Consider the following 12,482-nt stretch of genomic DNA (forward strand, 5'->3'; position numbering starts at 1 on the left):
CCTCTGGCCCAATGAAGCCTTGCATTTCTTTAGGCTTCTTCTAATCAAATGCCAGTCAAGTTACGATCTCGCAAGGGAATTTCTCCCACCTCCGACTTCCTTCGACTTGAATGCCTACCACCCATCACAGCAAATACACCACCATCTTTCAGGCATGACACTAGCTCCCTCAGAGGCAATGGAGAGCCCTGCTCGAACACGCTGCTAATTCCCATCACTCCCTGCTGGAGCCCAACATCTCATTCTTATGACACACTGAGCTATTCCATCCCAAAGAGCAAGACAGCCAAAGGCTACTCTTGACTCTCTGTGCCTTGTGCTACAATGTGAAGAGCTGCCACAAAGCCTGGCCAGAAGACCAGTAAATTAAATTATATACTCTATGTAATTGTTAATACATTAGTTAAGTGAAATTGCCTGAGAATTATATGATACTAATTTTTTTAAGAGAATCTTTTTAAGAACTCTATTGCACACATTTAAAAAAAAAGCCCTCTAGGGTAAAATAAATATATATACACATATATGGATGGCTAAAATAACAAATTAATCATAAAACCTAGAGATGGAAAAGAACTATTAGATCATCCAATTCATCTTGCTGCCTGCCAATACAGGTTTGTTCCTTACAGAACATTCCCCAGGGGTTTGTCTCGCCTTTCTGAATTAACTCCAGCAATCAGGGTTCTCGGCCACTTCCTTGGAAGACTATTTAATAGTTTAGGCATGCTTTACAAGTTGAAGTTAGATTGTGAAGTTAATGGGAGTTTCACTACAAAAAGCTACAGTTCTTGGACACAGATCCTGGAGTCTTTGAAAGGAAAACACATCCTATGCTAACATTCTCCCACGTCTCAGAGATGGACAAGCACATTATGTTCCCTATCAGATGAGCCTATAGTGACTGAAAAAAGTGTCACAAAGGGCCAAACAAAAGGGGTGTCTTTGTACCATCCCTTTTAGAGTCCTGTTGCCAGGTTTCATGCCAGGATTGGGCTAGGGACAAGAAGTCGCTGTAGAGTGCACACCATTACTGCAATCCTGGATTGATCCAGAGATCACAAAGTCATAGGAAATTAATGAAAATTAGGATACTCTTGGTATTGCTGTAATTTCTACCAGGAGTCAACAATGTTGCTTAGCACTGGACCTGTGCGAAGCTTTGGTCTCTGATTTGATTCAGCGGAGATTCGGCTTGATTTGCTGGCCGAATCTCTGAATCCAAATCAAATCAAAGGACCCTTTAATCACTCCAAATCAAATCAGAACCCTCCACATCGATTCAGAAAGATTTGGCAATTCAGACATAGACACAGCTTTAAATGCTTTTTCTGCATACCTCTAGGTAGCAGAGGCTCATGAATGCTGCAGTGCTGGGTTAGATGGAGCGTCCCACAGAAGCACAGCAGGCTCCCCAGCGCGCTCAGCAGCAGACCCAGAAATGGACCGGAAGCACTTCCCATCCATTTCCAGATCCGCCAGGGGCTTCCTGCACCCCCCCCCCCCAGCTCAGCAACTGGTTCCTCCTGGGTCTGGGGGGCACCTGGGGTCCCCCCTGTGGCTGATCACCAAGCTGGGGGGGCACGGGGGGAAGGGGGGTCTCCAGCACGCTCCCCAGTGGACTTAGAAGTGGATGTGAAGTACTTCTAATCCACTTCTGGGTTTGCCAAGCACATGGGGCATTCCTGTGGGACACTCCATCCGCCCCAGCATTGCAGCATTCACAATCCATACTGGTACCTCAAGGTTTCATAGTTTCACAGTTTCTAGGGTCGGAAGGGACCTGAACAGATCATCAAATCTGACCCCCTGCCCTGGGCAGGAACGAGTGCTGGGATCATAATACCCCAATAACACAGTGTAGAAAAAACTTTTAAAGTTGTGTCTGTGTCCAAATTGCTGATTATCCGAATCAGCATTGAATCTTCAGATTCGGATTCAGCTGAATTGAATCAGCGACAGCGATCCAAATCAACAAATCGAATCACTGTCCCTGATTTGGGCCGAATCCGAATCAAAGAGGGCCCACTTCACACACCCCTATTTAGCACCATTTTCATGTCCCTTCTCCCTAAGGGGTTTTTCTCCTAGGGTTGAGAGGGTGTCTCAATCCCTAATTTTTTGGAGTGAACAACAAGTAAATAATAGCTAGAAAATTTAAGCATTTTGGCATATATAGTCCTCCATAATGAAAAGATGTTCCAAACCATATTATTTAGATGATGCTATTAAAATATCATCAGGGAACAACTGACAATTTGCAAAATGTCAGATTATGGCAATTAGCATATGCTGACTTTAAATCATATTTTACAATTCTGCAAGATTTTTTTCTGCGAGAATGTTGTGGGAGACCATATATGTTGAGGGGGACATGATATACCTTGACTTTAGCAAGGCTTTTGATACAGTCTCCCACAACATTCTTGCAAGCAAGCTAATAAAATACAGGCTGGATGAACAGACCATAAAATGGATAGAAAACTGGCTGAATTGTCAGACGCAAAGGGTAGCAATCAATGAGTTGATGCCTAGCTGGCAGCCAGTATCAAGTATAGTCCCACACAGGTTGGTTGTGGGGCTGGTTTTATTCAAGATAGGATAGAGTGTACCCTCAGCAAGTTTTCAGATGACAGCAAGCTGGAGGGAAGAGCAGATATGCTGGAGGGCAGGGCTAGGATTCAGAGAGACCTGGACAAATTGGAGGACTGAATTAAAAGTAATCTCATGAGGTTCAGTAAGGACAAGTGCAAAGTCCTGCACCTAGGAAGAAAAATCCCAGGCAGCAGCTCTACAGAAAGAATCTGGGGATTACAATAGTCAATAAGATGAATATGAACCAACAGTATGCCTTGGTTGCAAAGGTGACTAATAGCATAATGGGCTGCATTAGTAGGAACATTGCGAGCAGATCAAAGGAAGTGACTCTTCCCCTCTATTCAGCACTGGTGAGGCCACATCTGGAGTATTGTGTCCAGTTTGGAGCCATCCACTACAGAAAGGATGTGGACAAATTGCAGAGAGAACAGCAAAGAGCAATGAAAATGGTTAGGGGCTTTGGCCATGTGGCATGTGAAAAGAGGCTGAAGGAATTGGGCTTATTTAGTCTAGAGAAGACAAGACTGAGGGGGGATTTAATAGCGGCTTTTAATTACCTAAAGAGTGGTACCAACAAGGATGGAGCTGGACTGTTCTCAGTGGTGACAGATAACAGAACAAGGAACAATGGTCTCAAGTTATAGCAAGGGAAGTTTAGGTTAGATATTAGGAAAAAACTGTCTCAGGAGGGTAGTAAAGCACTGGAACAGTTTACCCAGAGAGGTTGTGGAATCTTCATCCTTGGTGGCTTTTAAGATCTGGCTAGACAAAGCGTTGGCTGCGATGATCTAGTTGGGGACAGTCCTGTTTTGAGCAGTAGATTGAACTAGACCTCCTGAGGTCCCTTCCAACCCTAATTTTCTATGACTTCATGTTCACCAAAATTATATGCTACCTATAGAAAAATAAAGGCTTATATTTTGTCTTCCATTCACATTTCCTTAGTAAGGGTTATGGTAAAAAGTTACTGGCTCAAAGAATATTTGATATCTTTATTAATTTTTTCATTTGCTTCTTTGATCTAGAAACTTTAATAGAATTATTATTATTATATGTTATTTCATTTTTTATACACACACACACACACACACACACACACACACACACACACACACTAGGGCTGTGTGAAGCTTCAGTCCCTGATTTGATATGGCGGAGATTTGGCCTGATTCAGAGGGCAAATCTCTGAATCCGAATCAAATCAAGAGACGCTGAATAAAATCAGAACCCTCCAAATCAATTCGGAGAGATTTGGAAAGATTTGGTGATTCGGACATAGACACAGCTTTAAACACTTTTTCCACGTACCTCAAGATAGCAGGCGGCTCATGAATGCTGCAATGCTGGGCTGGATGGAGCATCCCACAGGAGCACAGGGGGATCCCAGCATGCTTGGCAGCAGACCCAAAAGTGGACAAAAGCACTTACAGTCCACTTCCAGGTCTGCTGGGGAGCGTGCGAGGGCCCCCCCTGCACCTCTCTGGCTTGGCAACAGGTGCCTCATGGGTCTGGGGGGGCAGCTGGGGTCCCCCTGCGGCTGATCACAAAGCCAGGGGGACATGGGAGGGGGCAGCACACTCACCAGCGGACCCAGAAGTGGATTGGAAGTACTTCCAGTCCACTTCTAGGTTTGCTGCCAAGTACACGGGAGGGCCCTGTGTGCTTCTGTGAGACTCTCCATGCGCCCCAGCATCACAGCATTCACGAGCCACACCTTGTAGCTTGGGGTATGTAGAAAGAACATTTAAAGCTGTGTCTATGGCCAAATCGCCGATTCTCCGAATAAGCATAGAATCTTCAGATTCGTATTCGGCAGAATTGAATTAGGGACAGTGATCCAAATCAATGAATGGAATTACTGTCCCCAATTTGGGCTGAATCCGAGTTGAATATGGCCTGTTTCACACACCCCTAATACATACGTGCATATACACATTATATATATGTACATACACAGAGAGACATAATAGCACCATATTTGCTTCAAGCTAAACTTGAAAAGAATGACCTAAAAAATGGTGTGTTTAATATGACTGGGGGGGGGAAGGTGTTTCTCAACCAGTGTCCAATAATATTCATTGTATCAAGGACCTGATTTTCCAGAATGTAGAATAATGGGTAGTACCCAACATCTCTGAAACACAAGTAGATGTTTCAAGGCTGGCACCAAAAACTGGGGCTATGACATCAAAGAACATTTTTTTTAAATATCAGTGTATACCTCTACATTAATCAATATAAAAATAGTCATGCCACAAATGTAATACCCACTCAACCTGGCTTTTTCAGGGCAAAAGACTGATTAGATAACCTTGTAATCATTCTACATGTAAATGTCAACAAGTTGTTTAGCTTAACAGGGAAAACAATTTCCATAGTTGCTTCCATTGAGAATAACAAGTTCCCCAGCCCGATGCACAACTCCAGATACTGGTAACAAAAGATACTGATGACCTCAGCTCGGAGGATTGTCTCCTATGGTGTCAAGACTAAAACCATTTTAACAAATGTTCCTGGACAAATTTTTCAACATTGTTTCATCAGGTGTACCTGAAAAAGTATATGAATCCACAAAAATCAAAAGCCAACGGGCATATATATGGCCTTAATGCAAATTTGCACCTGTCCATATATATATTCATTTAGCCAGCTGTACTTTTCGCAGGCACATTTGAATATTTGTTTCTATTCCTGTTAATGCTGAAATCTTTTTTTTGTTTTTTGGGTAGATCTAATAACACAGTTAGAAAGCAACACAAGTGTTTAACAATGGGTTAATCCAATATTCAGTGGCGTATGCGAGTATGAGTTCTTGACAGTCAAACCTGCTCAATAAACTAAAAAAAAATGATGCAGTGTTACAAATAATGGTCTTAATAGAGCAGAAGAGACATCTGAGAGCTTGAGGTACCAGTTTTGGTTGTGAGGTGAATTCTAAGGAATGGTTCAACTCCTTCCTTAAAATTGCCTTGAATAAAAGTTAAACATTTTCTCAAGAAAATCCAGCTGTGCTTTTTGTGATTCTTCTTCTTTTGTGATACCTAGGTGGTATGTTTAGGGAAGGCTTGCCATGATACAGAATACTTAGATGGTGTTATTACACATACAGATCCCCTTTCTTACGGCAGGTATTGTTAACTACAATGTCAGGGGGCGCATCTACATGAGAGGCTACGTTGATGTAGCTTGTCACTGTGGCGACTTATTGCTGGTAGGCACGAACCATGACACCACCACTAATGAGTAGCGGCAACAAGCTACTGTGCAGTTTATCGCTGCTGTGCAATAGGGTCAGAAACGACCCTTGTGGCACTGGGATTGTGCAGGGTCATTTAGTACTTCCTAAGGCAAGTAACAACTGTGCAGCCAGGAGCATGTGTAGCTGCACCTAGGTAGTTCTAGATTTTAATGGAGGATCTGTGGGAGGTCCAAAGAGGAGGTCCAAGGGGCTTATAAAAGACAACCATTTGTTGGGTCCTTTGCCAAAGAAACAAACTGGAGAAACCATGTGTGACTGACTCTATGAAAACACAAGAGCTGGATCTTGCAGCATTGTCTGCATTAGGTTATGTCATCATTAGGCCATGCGCAACTGAAAAACCAAAGGTCAAATTGTATTTTTCAGATGCTCCTGTAGCACATCACCAGAATTGTGTGTGGGATCTCACTGTACGTTTCCTTGGCTAGGTCAACCTAAATCAAAGCTCTGCTTTATAGGTAAGTGTCCACATCTGGCCTATTTCAGCAGGGCATTGCTCTATACTAGCTCTCTGTGTGGACACTCATAGCGAGCAGTAAGTGCAAGGTAGGTTACTGCATTTTCAAAGTGGAATGAATGACCTTACACAAAGGCATCCCTTGCTCTGATCTTGTTCTAGCCCTTGTAGTACAAAGCAGCAGCTTTTCCATCACCCAACAAGTGGTTAGTGTTCTTTGTATGCTCATAGGCCTATTTTAAGTCCTCCACTTTTGCGTGGCACTACCTGGCTCCAGCCTAGTGTTCCTAAGGTGGTATATTTAGGGAAGGCTTGCAGTACACCTTAGCTTTTCTTGACAGTACTAGAAGGTCCAGGACCTGGACACACAAAACTGCAGGTATGGTAGAAAGGCATACTGGAAGCTTGGCAGATGGTTTTTGCACGAACAGAACACAAGCAAGATAACGACTTGGTGAATCCTGGAACGTCTAAGCACGACGAGGGGAATCTGGTTGCAGGCCAACTTTTAAACAGGAAGCTTGATGCCTCACTGCTGTAAACCCAGACCAAGTGCAGATAAAGTAAACATCCCAAGTGCAGGGAGAGTGCAAATCAGTGTGAGAACAGGAGGCAGATCAAGTTAGTAAGTCAGGGGTGAGGGATGAGCACACAAAGGTTTCTCCAAAGTTACGTGAAGCAAAGGAAAATTACACCAGAGTGAACCACGGGTAAAATTTCCCAATATACATCAGCGTTACATCAATGCACCAACTGTGAGTCTTTCTTGAACTGGGATAACTGTGACTTGCTTAAGATAACTCAGTTGTATAGCCAACGCCCCCAGCCTCCCCATAATGCACACTATTAGTGTCCATAGGGGAAGTTAGTGAGAGGTAGCTAGTACATTTGTAAATTTACACACTACCTTACTGCTCACCTGCTGTGTGTGCGTGTGTGTGTGTGTTCACACACAGGCATTTGTACACTATCAAATATAGCCCTTAAATTAACCAAGTTTTTAATGTGCATGCATAAAACAATCAGCAGCCTTTGTTGATACGTCCACTTCAGAGCCACTTCTGTAGAACAAACCATATACTGAAACTGCTTGCCGCCTTGAAAGGTTTTGCATTTTGCTGTCAAGCAGACAGACAACTTTATTGAAAAGATTTATCAGATGGAAAACAAAAGTTTAGGAAATAACTTGAATACACAAAGGAATACTGGAAGCTGCTCCACTTACCATAAAGTACTCAATTTATGGCCCATATTGAATTCTGTGCTGATAATTTATTGCAAAGGAAGTTTTAATACAAACCAATTTCAGTGTTTTACCAGATACTGCTCTTCCCCACCCGCCTGCTCACACAGATCATAGAAACAACTATTGTGAGAATGTCACTTTTATACTTGGCCTTGTGCTCTATCTGTTGTGCGTTGAAACAAAATATTACCAACGCAATGCAGAGCTTCCTGTCCTTGCCTGTGACTGTGAGGTCCCCCCTCGTGGACTGAAAGGGCTTTGGGACTTCAGGACATTAATACACTGCCTCCGAGACCCACCCCCACTCCTCCATTCCCATGCTCCAAACCCAGAAGTAAGTCAGTGAGACTTCAGGACTGTCCCCATGGCTGCTCAAGCAGAGAAGTCCCAAAATGGGCTCACCAGCACATTTGGAGCATGTCCACAAGAAAAACGTGAAGGATATCATTGGGGCTTTGCAGCCAGGACACACCACTGCCACAGTACAGACACCTTTCATCACAAGTATCTGTTCTTCAGACACGTACCCTGCATTGGCATTTGGCATTTCACAAGCAATGAGTCTCAGCAGCTGGCTTTAGTAACAGGCTCCCTAATTTCCCATCCCCAGTTGCTTTGAATTTATAAAGCGCACAGGTGCCCTCTTCCATTCCTTTCCTGCTTTGTACACTGCCATAGGGTTAACCAAACCACTGGCAACTCGTAGGGGGTGCATGTGCACCCCGAGATCACCTGCGCACCTCCTGGAAGTGCAAGCCACGAAACTGGAAGTGTTGGCAGGAGTGCACTTCTGGTTTCGCTGCTGGCTCGGAGATTGGCCGCTGGAGAGCCCCCTCCCCCTCCATCGGTGATCTGGTGCCCCCCCCAGATTCAGGAAGCACCAGTCACCCATGGACCAAACTGTATCAAAGAGGAGGAACGTGACATAACCCCATCAGCTGAGTGACTCATGAATTCAGACATGATGCAAGTACCTTTAGCCATAGCGAAGTTGGGTACAACACTATAAAACACATGGAAGGAGATGCACTAAATGCCAAGAGGAACTTACCCAATATGATTCTGTCTGGGACTTACCTTGGGCATAGCATTACAGAACATTATGTCTGGAAGGAAATTCCTGAGTTACTGGGTGCATCTACACATGTGCTTTAATGAGCAGCAGCCTATTTTACTGCGCAGTAAAGCATCCTGTAAAAAACATGCTATTACACCAATGCTCAGTAAAATTGGCTACTGTGCATTAAGTGTCGCTAGAAAACTGTGCACATTCATTACATTCATTAAGGCAGCCTAATGCACATTGCTTTAGTACCTCACGTTGGAGTTATTAAATTTAACGTGCAATAGAAAAAGTGCCTTAATGCACATGTAGATGCACCCACTGTGTCCAAGCCACTGAGTTGACAAGCAAACATTTATCAAGAGTCCTAAAATCATTCAGGCCAGCCTCTCACCCACCACAACTGCCAGCACCCTATTATATACCAGAGGCAAGAATCAGGAGATACAAGGATTCCCATAATCTGCCTGGAGATTGCTATTCAGAACTAGAAGCTAAGCCCAAGCCTTGAGGAACTCACAAGCAGAATTGTAGGCCCCAATGACCTGCAGGTACAGCACCTCAAAGGTGCAGGGACAGACAGCAAGGGAAGCAGGCTGCATCCCATATACAGTAACAGACGTGTTCTGGAAAGGTTCACAGAAACTTTTTGACTCATATTACCCACATGCCCAACAAGTATGACCTAGCCTAAAGCTAAAGTGACTCAACAATCTTGTGATTAATCCTGGCTCTTCCATTAACTCATTAAATAATACTGGGCTGATAATTTGGAGGCTCAGATTCACAACATGATGCAGGCAGTGGGGCTGTGTGAAGCTTTGGTCCCTGATTCGATTCAGCTTGATTTGGTGGCTGAATCTACAAATGTGAATCAGGAGACCCTTTAGTCTCTCTGAATCGAATCTGAACCCTCCGAATCAATTCAGAGGGATTAGGAAAGATTTGGTGATTTGGACATACGTAGCAAAAACATTTATAGCTGTGTCTACCTTAAGGTACCAGGTGGCTTGTGAACACTGCGATGGAGGGGCAGACGGAGTGTCCCACAGGAGCACCCCAGCAGACCCGGAAGTGGACCAGAAGCACTTCTGGTCCACTTCCAGGTCTACTGGAAAGCACACTGGGGGTTCCCCCCCCCATGTGCCCCCCATCACTCAGCGACTGGTGTCTCATGGGTCTGGGGGGGCACCCAGGGTCCCCCTGCGGCCAATTATTGAGCCGTGGGGGAGGTGCAGGGGGCCCCCCCACATGATCAGTGGTGGACCCAGAAGTGGACCAGAAATACTTCTGGTCCACTTCCAGGTTTGCCACCAAGCACCTGGGGGGGGGGGGACAACCCACCCCATCACTCCTGTGGGACCCTTCATCATCCCCAGCATTGGGGATGCTCAGGCATCTAAATCCCAAGTTGTACCTCAGACTCCTGCTTAACTGCTGCCTAACCCTGGCGTTAGCAATGGATAAATGGATGGTAGTTCTACAAGAGCTGTTGTAAAGGAAGGGAATGACACTCTCCCTTCCCTAGTATTTTAAATTTTTTTTAAAGGAACTTAAGCACCAACTTGCAGGAAGCAATCGAGGGTTGCGAATACCAAGCAGGTGGTTGTACCTCAGGGAGGAGTTTTTATACCTCTCTCAAAAAGCATTGAATAGGGACCGTAGCCAACGGTGTGGCTTTTCACTGAGGTTCTGCTGGGTCTTAGAAAACCCAGAGGCTAGATCTTCCACCTCCGCTCAGGGTCATATTGATCACTGCATTTGTGATCAAGAAGAATTTTAGTTCAGTCAGGACGACATGGAACATCGGGAGTTTCCATCTTCCTATGTAGTAGAGGGATGAATCTTCTTTCTTGGATCTCTTGTGTATATTTTAACTACTTACTGCTTTTGCAGAGGAATGATGTTGGCAGTGATGTGATTTTTTTTTTGTACTGGCTAGAGTACTAAGCATAGACATAATTATACTGGAAAAAATAAATTGTTCTTGCTGGTATAGCTTATTTTGTTCAGGGAACTGGTGTAAAGTTATGCCAATGCAAAGTACTGTTTTTGCCAGGATAAGCTGTCTCTACACAAAATCTTGCTATTTTAGCTACACAGATAAAGCTATGCTGGCAAAACTGTATTGTAGATCTGGCTGTAGTCTGATTTTAACATAAGTGATTTTGAAATTTTCATGTCAGACATGCAATACAAGTGCTAAATATTAGTATTTAGCTTGCAAATGGTTTGATGTAACAATTTTTTTTTTTTACCAGTTTTTTAATCACTAGCACAAAGCAGGCTGGTTTTGGTTGGGCTCTTTAGGTGGTGCAGTGGTGCAAACAATAAATAATAATAATTGGACAAAACAGTATTGCTCAGACAAGCTCTTTCACACAAACAAAATGTTATTTTTATGAATACTTTTTTAGTGCAACAGAAAAATATTACCATCATATTAATGTTGCCATGGATCCTCAACTAGCAGGAATTAATTGGCAAACAAGTGCTTTGGCTAACACTTTCATCTCACTGTATACAAGTATCACTGATCTTTATTTTCTAACACACACAAATTATATTCTCAGAAAGCTTCAAAAGTGATGTTTTGAGCATGTCAGATTTTCCACGCCCAACTCAGACAACTCAGAGCTCACCTTTTGAAATTCAGCCTGTTATGAGATTCAGGTTAGGGACCTAGAACAAAGGCACCCAAAATTACTAATCCATTCAGAAATGGAAGCCTCTATTTATAAGCAGCCACATGAAAATTGCAGTTCCACTGACAATAGTTGAGCAGCATAACAGGTATTTGGGGAGGGGTTGTGCGTTTTGTTGATATTACTCACTGAATGTCAATAGGCTTGGAGGGCACATTATCTTGGTAGTTTGCATGCATCTTTAAAAAACACTTAAGCTTTTACAAAAGCTCAAATAACTCTAGGTTGGAGAAGGGAAAAGTCCAATCTTTTACATAACAAAAACCCATCTTTAAACAATTGAGCTCATGTTTTCAAGATGAAGAAACGTATACCTTTAAGGAAGGACCCCATCATGCTATCATAGCACCAGATCAAGGGCCGGTGAGAATTTTCCATCATTTGAGCAGAAATGTTTTGTTCAGGTACCTTTTAATATCAATTAACACACTTTGAGGGGAAAGAATATAAATCCAAACACAACAGTGTTGAGTTAATCCATGGGCGACTGGTGCCTCCTGAGTCTGGGGGATACCAGTGGGGCATTGGGGGTCCCCCAGTGGCCAATCATCGAACATGCCAGCGGCACAGCAACGGTGGAAGTGCTGGCATTGAGCCAATTTCGGGGGGCTCTCCATGCCCTCTACCAGCTGAAGCATTCACTGTTAGGGGGGCACCAACTCCCCCCCCCCATGTCCCTGCAATGCATTGCTTATGAGTTAGACTAAATGACAGGAAATGGAAAATGAAACTAGCCAACATGGTTCTGTTTAAGCCAACAGAAATGCAGAGGAAACAAACAGTATTAATAGTGGAAAACAGGGTTGAAAAGGGCTTTGGTCCCAGTAACATTACACATTTTTTGCTCCATAGGTAATGCTTGCTCATTGCAACATTTCTTCAGGTCTCAAAAGTACTACAGGGATATTTGTCATGAGCTGAAAACAGAACTGAAAACTGCAGAGTTTTCTATAAATGTATTAAGGGTAGATCTGGTCAACAATTTATAGTTTCATAGTTTCTAGGGTCGGAAGGGACCTGAGCAGATCATCTAGTCCGACCCCCTGCCATGGTCACCCTTGTAACCTGTCTAGGTCTGATTGTAGCCCGTTGCATCCTTCCAGTGTGCCCACGTCCCCCCACATCTTAGTGTCATCAGCAAATTTGAACAGGGT

This window comes from Crocodylus porosus, unplaced genomic scaffold (assembly GCF_001723895.1).
Source record: "Crocodylus porosus isolate Cpor-Errol unplaced genomic scaffold, CroPor_comp1, whole genome shotgun sequence".
NCBI classification, from domain to species: domain Eukaryota; kingdom Metazoa; phylum Chordata; order Crocodylia; family Crocodylidae; genus Crocodylus; species Crocodylus porosus.